The sequence below is a fragment of the Triticum aestivum genome, chromosome 6D (assembly GCF_018294505.1).
Source record: "Triticum aestivum cultivar Chinese Spring chromosome 6D, IWGSC CS RefSeq v2.1, whole genome shotgun sequence".
Classification (NCBI taxonomy): Eukaryota; Viridiplantae; Streptophyta; class Magnoliopsida; order Poales; family Poaceae; genus Triticum; species Triticum aestivum.
Window position 1 is genome coordinate 319049093 of NC_057811.1, and position 11634 is coordinate 319060726.

Consider the following 11634-nt stretch of genomic DNA (forward strand, 5'->3'; position numbering starts at 1 on the left):
TTTGGAACTAGTTTCATATGTTGCTTTTAATAAGCTCAAACAGATATAAGTGAAGAACATGAGCATCGTATTTCTTTCTCTCAAATTAATCTAAGTGAAGCAAGAGAGAATTTCTTAAAAAATTTACTAACTCTCAAATAAATCTAAGTGAAGCATGAGAGCATTTCTTCAAAAATACTAAAGCACACCATGCTCAAAAAGATATAAGTGAAGCACTAGAGCAATTGCATAGCTCATAAAGATTTAAGTGAAGCATAGAGATCAATTCTAACAAGTCATAGCATATTTTGGCTCTCTCAAATAGGTGTGTCCAGCAAGGATTCATGACTTAAAATAAAAAGCAAAACATGCAAAGACTCATATCATACAAGACGCTCCAAGCAAAACTCATAATATGTGACGAATAAAAATATAGTTCCAAGTAAAATACCGATGGTTATTAGAAGAAAGAGGGGATGCCACTCGGGGGCATCCCCAAGCTTAGTTGCTTGATACTTCTTGATTATTATCTTGGGGTTCCATGGGCATCCCCAAGCTTAGCCTTTTCCTAATCCTTATTTCTTCATCCATCGCGATCTCACCCAAAACTTGAAAACTTCAATCACACAAAACTCAACAAAACCTTCGTGAGATCCGTTAGTATAAGAAAGCAAATCACTACTATAAGTACTGTTGCAAACCCATTCATATTTTATTTTTGCATTATATCTACTGTATTACAACTTTTCTATGGCAAAAACTCTTCAAACAAAACCATAGAATCATCAAAACAAGCACACAACGCAAAGAAAACAGAATCTGTCAAAAACAGAACAGTCTGTAGCAATCTGCATATTTCGAATACTTCTGCAACACCAAAATTCTGAAAAATTGGGACAACGTGAGAAATTTGTATATCAATCTTCTGTAAAAATTCAGAATTTTTCGTCGCTTCTGTGATTTTTTAAAATTATTTTTCTGGACGCAAAAGTTTCTGTTTTTCAACAAGATCAAATCAACTATCACCCAACATGATCCCAAAGGCTTTGCTTGGAACAAACACTAACTAAAACACAAAAAACACAATCATAACTGTACCATAATTTTGCAAACACTCAAGAATAGAAAGAAAAAGTAAAAAATAAATTTTATTCATTGGGTTGCCTCCCAACAAGCGCTATCGTTTTATGCCCCTAGCTAGGCATAAATTTTATTCATGCTCACATGAAAGATGATAATTGAAACACAAAGAGAGCATCATAAAGCATGTGACAAACACATTTAAGTCTAACATACTTCCTATTCATATGAATTTTATAAGGAAACAAATTATCAAGACAAGAAATATCTAGCATATGCAAATGAGAGTAATAAAACATTGGCAATCTCAACATAACGAGAGGTAATTTAGTAACATAAAAAATTCTACAACCATATTTTCCTCTCTCATAATAACTCCTTGTAGGATCATAATCAAATTCAACAATGTAACCATCACATAAAATATTCTCTTTTTGATCCTCATACATGCAAAGTTGACACTCTTCCAAAATAGTGGGATTATCATCAAATAAAGTCATGACCTCTCCAAATCCACCTTTATAAAAAAATTCATCAGATTGAACACTCTCCAAATAGGTGGGATTTTTTTACCTAAAGTTGACACTCTTCCAAACCCACTTTGAATACTATTGCAAAAATTATTATCAATATCATATTCATCAGAGGCATAAATAAATTTTCAAGATCATAAAAATCATTATCACCCCAGTCATGATCATTGCAATAAGTAGTGGTCATAGCAATATTGGCATCCCCAAGCTTGGGGTTTTGCATATTATTAGCACAATTGACATTAATAGAATTTATAGTAACAACATTGCAATCATGCTTTTCATCTTGGGAGCTATCATGAATCACTTTATAATTTTCTTCTTTTAACACTTCATCACAATTTCCAGATTCATAAATCTCAAGCAAAACTTCATAAAGATAATCTAGTGAACTCAATACACTAGCAATGGGTTCATCATAATTGGATCTCTTGAAAAGATTAGCAAGTGGATGAGGATCCATATCAATAGATTTTTAGCAAGCGAAGATGCAAGCAAATAGAAGGCACATGGCAACACAAGCAAACATGATATCTAACGAGAAAACGGCGAATGGAAAAAGAGGGCGAATAAAACGTTAAATTTTTGTGAAGTGGGGGGATGAAAACGAGAGGAAAATGGCAAATAATGTAAATTGCAAGGAGATGAGATTTGTGATTAGAAACCTAGTAGATGTTGATGATGTCTCCCCGGCAACAGTGCCAGAAATTCCTTTTGACGCGGCTTGAACTACGTCGGTATTTCCCCCAAGAGAAAGGGATGATGCAGCACAACTACGGTAGGCATTTCCCTCAGTGATGAGACCAAGGTTATCGAACCAGTAGGAGAACCACGCAAAACTACGTGAAAGGCACCTGCACACAAATAACAAATACTCGCAACCCGACGTATTAAAGGGGTTGTCAATCCCTTTCGGGTAACGGCGCCATAAATTGGCAAGTAGACGGGATAAAAATATGATATATTGGATAAATAGATCTCGAATAAATGCAAAATAAAATAAAGTGCAGCAAGGTACTTTTGGGTTTTTTGGAAATATAGATATGAAAATAAAAGAAAATGAAAATAGATAGCGAAGGCAAATATAATAAAGAAGAGACTCGGGGGCCGTAGATTTCACTAGTGGCTTCTCTCGAGAAATATAGCATACGGCGGATAAATAAATTACTGTTGGGACATTGATAGAACTTCAAATAATCATGACGATATCCAGGCAATGATCATTATATAGGCATCACGTCCACGATTAGTAGACCGACTCTTGCCTGCATCTACTACTATTACTCCACACATCGACCGCTATCCAGCATGCATCTAGTGTATTAAGTTCCGGGAGAAACGGATTAATGTGATAGGAAAGATGACATGATGTAGACAAGATCTATTATGTAGAAATAGACCCCATCTTGTTATCCTTAATAGCAATGATACATACATGTCGGTTCCCCTTCTGTCACTGGGATCAAGCACCGTAGGATCGAACCCATCACAAAGAACCTCTTCCCATGGCAAGAAAAATCGATCTAGTTGGCCTAACTAAACCAAAGATTCGAAGAATAAATACAAGGCTATAAGTAATCATGCATATAAGAGATCAAAGAAGACTCAAATAACTTTCATGGATAAAAACATAGATCTGATCATAAACTCAAAGTTCATCGGATCCCAACAAACACACCGCAAAAAGAGTTACATCAAATATATCCCCAAGAGGCCATTTATGTAGAATCAAAAGAGAGAGAGGAAGCCATCTAGCTACTAACTACGGACCCGTTGGTCTACAATGAACTACTCACGCGTCAACGAAGAGGCACCAATGAGGATGATGAACCCCTCTATGATGGTGTCTAGATTGGATCTGGTGGTTTCTGGAATATTGGGTATTCATAGAGCAAAGAGGCGTTGTGGGAGGCCACCAAGGTGGGCACAGCCCACCTGGGCGCGCTTGGACTCCCCTCAGAGTACCCCTCAGGTACTTTCTTGGCCCATATGGTGTCTTCTGGTCCAGAAAAAATCCACAACAAGTTTCGCTGCGTTTGGACTCCGTTTGGTATTGATTTCCTGCGATGTAAAAAACAAGCAGAAAACAACAACTGACACTTGGCACTATGTCAATAGGTTAGTCCCAAAAAATGATATAAAATGATTGTAAAATGACTGTAAAACTTCCAAGAATGATAATATAACAGCATGGAACAATAAAAAATTATAGATACGTTGGAGACGTATCACGATACACACATAGTAGTTCTTTTGTTTTGAACATGGATGAAAATGCAGGGAACTTACGAGTGCCTATATTTTGCCAGAATGTTGATTAATTTCTGGTATGTCCTATTTTAGCAAAGGTCATGCTGATTTTTTCCACGGATTTCGGCATGACTTGTGCTAGAAAGTAGGAAATATCGAGTGCCCTGCCCTAGGAGTATTTATAGTATTTCATTTTGTTTTGTGTGCATTCTGTTATATATAATGCTGATTGATACTTAGGGTTGACTTTCAGTCTGTTGGAGCTCCTTGTGTGATAGATTGATATTTTTGAAGGAAGGATCTCGACTGTTGTCGTGGGGGTCGCTTCCTCCTCTTCTCCTCGTAATAGACCTTGGTAATGCACGAGGGAAGGAGGGATGTGACCATCACTGATGGTCGAAATATCAGTGAGGGAGTGTCCACCATATACACCAACATATATGGTCGAAATAGCAGTGAGGGAGTGCCCACCATATACACCACCATATACGGTCAAAATATCACTGAGGAATAATCCCGGTTGTTGTCCTGGGGATCGCTTCTCCTTCTTTACGGTGTGCTAGACCTTTCGGTAATGCACTTGTGAAAGAAGGGAGGAGCGACCATCACCAATGGTTGAAATATCAGAGAGCGAGTGCCCACCATATACACCACCAGAGATGAGAGTTTTTCAAGGGAGACTCGACAAACCAAAAGTCAACCCGTGTTGAATAGTAATCTGTGTGTTGAGTTCCTGGTATTTGCCATCGATTTTTAATTTTTCAATCAGGAACACAACAAATGGATGACAATGATAGGATTCCCAAGTGCAATGACTGTACCGATGACGGGGGTATATGTACGACATGCCTCTGTTGGAAAATAGTAGATGCTTCTCCCTCACACTTAAGGAGGGTTTCGAATATTTTACTTCAGCGGCAAGTATTTCTTCTTAATTAAGCAGGGGTTAAGGTTTTTTCTTTAACGTGTAATTTCTGTTTCTTATAATTCGACTAGTGTATCCCCTGCTATGCAAGACCTTATATCTTAGAGAATCTCTCTTTCGAAGAGAGGGAAAAGATGGATACAAAGAAAGCTCGCCTTAAGACGAAACATGTTTTCATTTTTGAGGTTAAGATCTTAAATGAAGCAGGTCACACAAATTTTGGTTGTTCAAATTGGAAAGGATTATGCAAGGCCTATGGATTTGAGGAGGGTATGAAAATAACATTCGATGTTGGCATTCCTCAAGATGATCATGAACATGATAAAGACATTTGGGTGGATCTGGACATGATTCCAATTCTATCCCCGTGTGAGTTTGTTAAACAAATTTGTTAAATAATCTATATTGCTTATTTAAAAATAGTTGTTATTCATCCCTACTAAACTTGCTTATTTATAATTGAGAGCTTATTTCCTTTCTTCAAGAGATACACGAAAGATAGTAGACAAGACCTACTACAGTTATAGCTCAGAGCTAACTTGGGAGGAGAAGAATTCTATTATCTCCTTTGTTAATGATGTTCTGACTTTTAAGATCATTTTTGGATCTGGCCAAAATTATAGTGGATACGTGACATTAGTCCATAAGTTGAGCGATGGTAACATTTGTGCAAATATCATGGCAAGATTTTTTACTATTGTGTCACTAATCCATCTTCTTCATATGTTCTTCTTAAGTAAACTATATTGCTAACTGTGTTACTATTATGTTCTTCAGTAGAAGCTCCCGAATGATGTTGTGACTCTGCTGATGTATGTCGAAGGTGAGATGACAACTGTTGGCGTACGACTAGCGACGGGCAGTTTCAAATGTGCATACTCAACTGAACGTCAAGCAGATGACCCCAAAATCAAAGGATGGAGAAAAATAGTGACTGAGTGCAGGCCACAAATTGAAGACTGGTGGATCTCTATGCTCCATAATGGAGATGGCAGAGGTTTTGGTTTTATTCTATTTTACCTAAGAGAGAGGAGTAGATCCTAAAACTTGTCATGTGCTAGGAAGTTATTTACCTAGGATGATAACAATTATCTAGTAGTGGTTAACTTATGATGATCTTTATGGTGAGACATTGTTATATCACTACGATGATGATGGGTTGTTATATCACTACGATGATGATGGGTTGTTATGGCACTACGATGATGATTAGTTGCTATATCATTATGATGATGATGATGATGATGAGTTGTTATATCATTACTATTGTATAAAAATTTGTATAAGGGTGTATAAATACAGTATAAATATGCTAAAAAAATATGTAGATATAGTAGTGGCACGGGGTAATACCCGGCGCTACAGCTAGTTAGCAGGAGCGCGGGTCCTACCCCACGCTACTGCTAACAAAAGTAGTAGTAGCACGGGGCAGGCCCGCGCTACTACAACCACTTAGTTGCAAGGCGCTAGCAGTAGTGTGACCCCCATGCTATGGCCTGGCCTTTACCCCACGCTACTACTAGGCTTTTCCATAGTAGTGCATCCTCCTCTAGTTCTTTGACGTTACTCTTGTTTTAGATAGGGAAGTTCTGTAGGGTCAGTGGTTTCATATGCATGGATACATACAGAGGCACTGTACGTTTGGTGCTTGATCTACGAAATAATTCAAAAGATAAATTATGGCGGCTAGGAGGTATAACCTAACCGTGGGAGTTTGCAACAACATGCTCACCAACTCACCTCTCTGATGTGTTATGTTGAGGATCAATCTAATCTAGATCAAATCTCACTTGCATCTTCATAGGGTTCATGGGATGGTTCGTAGTTGTGACGTCGCCGGTCCCAGCTGAGTGTTGACGTGCTTGTTCCGTCGAGTGGTGGTGCTTTGGTGATAACAGAGATGCTTATTCCATTGACTTAGGTAGACATCTCGTCATGATATACATGTTTTAAATAGAGGTTCGGCGTAGCGGATAGCGGGCGATATTGCAAGCTCGATGCTCACATACAGGATTTACCGCTATTGCAGCCACATCATAACAACACGCTATTTTCTATCGCTACCCAGAACAAATAGCACTAGACCGGCGCTAGCTGTCGCTATCCCTGCTATTTGCAAGTGAATATCTTCTTCTCCGGCCTATGAATCCTTTGGGTTCCAGATCATCGAAACTTCCTCACCGAGATCAGTGGTTTACCAACTGCCTACATAGATACTACTTTCTTGTTCTAACGATAGTACAAAACTCGAGAGCGGACAATATCAGACGGTATGTGTTATCCTCTTGAGTGGAATGGAGAGGATAGAGAACTCTCAAAGTATTGGATAGTAATTTTCTTTTAAGGTATTTTCTTGTAATGGCTATGTTAGATTAATATAGAGCTTCGGCTCCTTCAACAAAATTACGACGACTTTCATGTAGTCATTGCAAAACTATAGGTACGACGACTTTCATGTAGTCATTGCAAAATGAGATTACCTTTCCGATGAGAATGCCTTAGATAATGCTGTCGTACAGATGGAACCTCTTATGGACGTATCATCTGAGAATCCCATTTAACATTTCGTATCGAAAAATGTTCTGCGGGAACATCGGCCCTAGATCGGTGATGTCCCGACAATGTAGATTAGTAGATGTACCATGATGTCAAAGAATCAGGGCGGGAAGTACATCTCAAGCTCACATAATATGATGATTTTTGCCTTAATGTCCATAAGATCCAACGTGACACTGAGGCGGTTGTGTTTTGGCTTGCACCCGCATGCAATGGAGTTTTTGAGTGTTTCTCAAGAGTTTTTGAGTGTTTCTCAATTGTCGCCAGGTTGATAGCCTCACTACAGGCCCCTGTCTCATTAGTAGTCACTTTGACAATCAAATCTTGCACATGAGGGTCCTGGACCATTCCGTCCAACAAGCAATCCCGTGATTGTCGTTTTCGCTTTGGCCTCTTCATGTTTGCCAGACTCTTCATCATGACTGACCTCTTCATCACGATCAATTTGTTCGTCGTCTTCATGATATCCATTGTCTTGGTGCTCCATCCCTTATTCTTCCGGCAATCCATGCCCCACTTATTCATCTGACGACCCGTCATCCACTAGACCATGACTTGTCTATTTTGTATAATTAGACATGAAGCCAGATGACAACAAGTGCCGATGCAATGTGCAGACTCTGGTGTGTACATAATCAAGTTTTGAGAACCAACACATATACACCATTTTTTGCCACCCATTCCCACCATATCTTGCATGGCGAACTCAAAGAACTCCCTCAAACCTCCGATGAAATTGTTTGACGCCCGTGATACAGATTTATATATTCAACTTTGATCCATACATATAAGATATAGCCAAATTAGTTCGTATATTCTCAAAAGAAAGATGCAAAATTGATAATTTTAGCGTGACCTTCGCTAAAAATGTGACATATTGAATGCCTGAAATTTGACGAAACAAATAGACAATTTATTTAAAATACTGATACTCGTTTATATTTCCTAAAAAGAAGACCACAACGCGCAAGCAAATTCATCGCGAGTAACCAAATGTTGACACGGCTTGATGACCGGCACCAACACCGCACACGCCTGTTTCGCCGCACATGTTACCGAGAAATATCAACACAGTTATTAGTTACATCAGTTATGTAACATAATCTTTGACAAGAGTCGTTGCCATGTGCTATTAGAGTATCTATAGTCGGACTTGGCAAATCTGAGCCCTCAAATGCCTGTGGAAGCATCTGGACGACAGTGATCGGTCACGCCTCAAAATCATCATCCAGATACCTTAAATTAGAAAACCTCAAATCCATATTATTACATGCAACGTAGCGATCTTTAACCGGATCTCGTCCGGTCGCCGTGGCCATGTCCGGTGACCGGCTGCGTTGGTCCGATAGAGTAGGGCATGGGACACGTGCCGACTCACGGGACTTATTGCGCCGCCGTCTCCTATGCCCTACTCTTCCTCGTCGGAGCCCGGAACCCGTTGGGTGCCGGTGGACGTCGGATCGATGATGGATCCGTCCGGGGACGAGCCGCCGACATCGACCACGATGCGGTTGCGTCGCTCGGACTAATGCGCCATATGGGGCGCCGGAGAATGCGACCCCGCCCACCGACGTTCGCCGCCGCGAGGGCTGCCGTCGCCTCCCTCGCTCGATGCCTTGCATGGTGGGCACGCCATGCCATGGCCTCGTCAGACAAGGCCCATGGTGCGTCCCGATGCTCGACGCGCCAACGGAGGGGTTGCGCATCCGCCAGCGCGTTCGGACGCCAGACGGATCGCAGGCCTCCGGCGAGGCAACTACGGCTGGCCTAGTGCCGGATTCATGCGCCATTTGGGCGGACGCAATGGATTCCCGATGGATGGAGTCCGAGCGCAGCCGTGCACGGGCGTCCTCCGAGGTCGGCGGAGCGCAAGCCGGACGGCCATCTCCTCCTCGGGGCCGCGTGGGATGAGTTTGGGGTCGACGGATCTGGAGGTGAAGGACTCAGATCCGCTGCCCGCCATGCCGGAGATGAGCTTAGGTGACGGAGAGGAGTGGAGGGAAGGGGAGTGAAGTTGCTAAGGTTTGGTCCGGCGAGCGGATAGGAAGGGATTTATGTGGGATTGGGTGGACCAGCGTGAGCCGGGTCCAGGCGTCCTATATCCGCTTTGTATTTGGGCTGGATATGAGGAATACCGATCAGCTAACGTGTTTGAGAGGGCCGTCTAGACAAAAAAGTGACCCGATAGTGATCAGGCGGTCCGCCTGGCCGTATGAGACCGGCTGTAGATGCTCGTGAAATGCAGGTCTGATGTTGTTTTGCTTGTTTGGTGACTTCCCTGCTCATAGGCTTGTTTACTTTTTGTTGCCTTTTTAATCTGGCCCAGCTACTTTGGCTAGGCTTGAGCGCTGGGAACAGTTGTTGTCTTGTTTGCCTGCCTGGTTTCCAATAAAAATTGGGAGGGGGAACCCCTTTTCTTCAAAAATATGTTATGTAAAATAACCCAATTTTCTCATTAAATTTGTGACAAATTCTGCATGTCACCAGCTTGCATGTACAGCGTGACCCAGAAGTCCATCTCATCGTTGCTCGACAACGGCGATGCGCGATCTGCGCCGAAGGTGTCGCTGGTTGCCATCCCGGAACCGGAGCTGTCCACCGACATCGCAAGTGTCTCCGACCAGAAGCTGTCGTCGATCTGGAACTCTTCCGAGGCTGCCCGTGTTCAACGACGAGGCCATCGAGTAGTCGGTGGCAGATGACGTCGACAGGGACTGCTCCGGCGACACCGGGTCGGAGGTCGGATCCTCGAGCGTGCTCGCAGCCACAGCAGGCTTCTCGGCTTTGCGCTTAGGTGATGCCTGGCCGGACGTCTTGGACGAGGACGAGTCGAGTCGCTTCTTGAGGTGTGTGTGCCAGACGTTCTTGATCTCGTTGTCCGTCCTCCCAGGCAGCCTGGCGGCAATGGTGGACCATCTGTTGCCGAGCATGGCGTCGAGCTGGATGATGGCGTCTTCCTCCTCGCTGGTGAAGTTACCGCGCTTGATGTCGGGGCGCAGGTAGTTGATCCACCGGAGGCGGCAGCTCTTGCCGCAGCGCAGCAGGCCGGCCTGCTTCGGCAGCGCCCGCCAGGTGCTGTGCCCGTGCTGCTTGATGTGAGCGACCAGGGTCATGTCCTCCTCCGCCGTCCACGGGCCCCTCTTGATCCCTGTCTTCTCGCAGCAAGGAGACCTCCCCATAGCTACCTTGCTCACTCATCTGCTCTTCTCGGCCGACTAATTAAGTTAAACCTCTGGTGCTGTGTGTGTGATGTATGGATTGCTCAGTGTGTTGACGCTAATCCGAAGGTAAAGGCTGCCAGAGCTGCTAGGAAGAATACGGCTGGTGCTGTGTAGATTGCGGGAGGGTTGCGCTATTTGTACTCTCCGCGCGGCGATGGCGAAAACGTGGTCAATTGGAGCAGGTTCCGAGCAGTTGCGACCACACCATTGCCTGACAAAACGAGGGAGAATTGTGGCGTTATATCCAAGTGGTGCTGTTCTTTTTCTATTGTTTGCATGATGGAGTCCATGTAGTACGTTGCTTGCTTCCTTGTTTATTGCCCGGCTTCTCTCTCTAAGTACAGAAGTTTGTAGTGTCAGGCATGCGCGTGTGCCCTGCTCTATCGGTTGAAAAAGTAGGAAGGTGATGTGTGATAGAATAAGCTCTCCCTCAGACCACTAGGGTCATTTTTCTGTTTTAAACTTGTGTATGCATGCACTGATGTGATGGTCACATGCAGCATGCACGTAGCTGGGACGTGCCCTCCGCACTATCCCGTTTTTTTTCCTTTGTTGGTTTTCTGTAAACCCGGTCAGCGTGGCACGTCTGTGTGAAGGAGGTCGTGGGATGGCGCGATCAATCCGGATCACGACGGGCTGGTCGGGGTTTGTTAGCTAGGCTTTCGGTTGTATCAGCAATAAGGAAAAAGAAATGAAACAGAAAACGTGGCATTGTTAGCTGCGGCAAAAAAGCTTTCCTCTCTCGCGTGTGTTGTGCGTGTTCTTGAGCTCAGCATTCTTCGCTCGATCAGCTAATCGGCAACGACAATTGGCATCGGAGTCTGGTGTTTGATCCTGCTCCGGTGGCCGGCAGTGTTTGATCCGTGGCGGCACACATGTCGGGCAACGAGTCGGACGGGAAGAACAAGAGCGGGACTAAGTCGCCGCCGAAGACGCCTTCATCCAAGGCGCCGCTTGCGCGCCTCACCGACAGCGGCAGCGGCGAGTACCGTGTGGTGGAGCGCGTCGTGCGAGAGGAGTCGGGGGCGTCCATGATGCTCACGCGCACAAACTATATGAAGTGGGCGCTCGTGATGCAGGTCAAGCTGCA

The 11634-nt window shown here is 43.6% G+C and overlaps 1 pseudogene; it reads right to left on the reverse strand.

The window, feature by feature from the left end:
- Positions 1-9778: 9778 nt before the first annotated feature.
- Positions 9779-10631, reverse strand: LOC123141540 (transcription factor MYB30-like; annotated as a pseudogene).
- Positions 10632-11634: the final 1003 nt, after the last annotated feature.